Raw genomic sequence first — 1,002 nt, forward strand, 5'->3', positions numbered from 1 at the left:
GAAAAAGAGAGAGAAAAAAGAGAAAGTAATAGAGAGAGAGAGAAAGAAAAAGAGAAAATGAGAGAGAAAAAGAGAGGAAAGGAGACATATCTAGACAAATATGCATAATCTTGATAATGCAGAAACCAAACATGACCAAATGAATAACATTAACCCCGTCCGGATGGCAAACATCCCCATTCAACCAAACAATCAGCCAACTAAAAATCAACCCATCAACCAATAATTTGTTTATTCATTCATTCAATCATTCATACATTCACTCAATCACTCACTCACTCACTCATTCACTCACACATTCATTCATTCATTCATTCATTCGTTCGTTCGTTCAAACAATCGTTCAATCAATCATAATATTTATTATTCAATCAGAGTCAATCAACAATTTTGTTATTCACTCATCTATTTTTTCATTCCGTAATCAATCATTTAATCAAATAACTAACATATAAGCCTATCAGTCAATCAGTCATTCAATTAATCAATCAATCAATCAACCGACCGACCAACCAACCAACCAATCAACCAGCCAACCAACCAACCAACCAACCAACCGACCAACCAACCAACCAACCGACCAACCAACCGACCAACCAACCAACCAACCAACCAACCGACCGACCAACCAACCAACCAACCAACCAATCGACCAACCAACCAACCAACCAATCGACCATATTTATTTTGCAGCATGTCGTGCATATTTGTGATATTAAGCACACTGTTGTGCATAACTGAACAAGCTTACGTGTATGTGTGTGTGTGTTTGTTTGTTTGTGCCTGCGTGTGTGTATATATGTGTGTGTGTTTTTGTATGTATGTATGTTTGTGTGTGTGTGTGTGTGCCTGTGAGATCGACATTAATAACAACGACAACATTACTATTACTGTCAATACTGACAACATCGTCACCATTAAAAACAACAACAACAACAACATCATCAACAATAACACCAACAACACCAACATCAACAACAACAACAACCTCATCATCATCAA

This window comes from Helobdella robusta (assembly GCF_000326865.2).
Source record: "Helobdella robusta unplaced genomic scaffold HELROscaffold_37, whole genome shotgun sequence".
NCBI lineage: Eukaryota > Metazoa > Annelida > Clitellata > Rhynchobdellida > Glossiphoniidae > Helobdella > Helobdella robusta.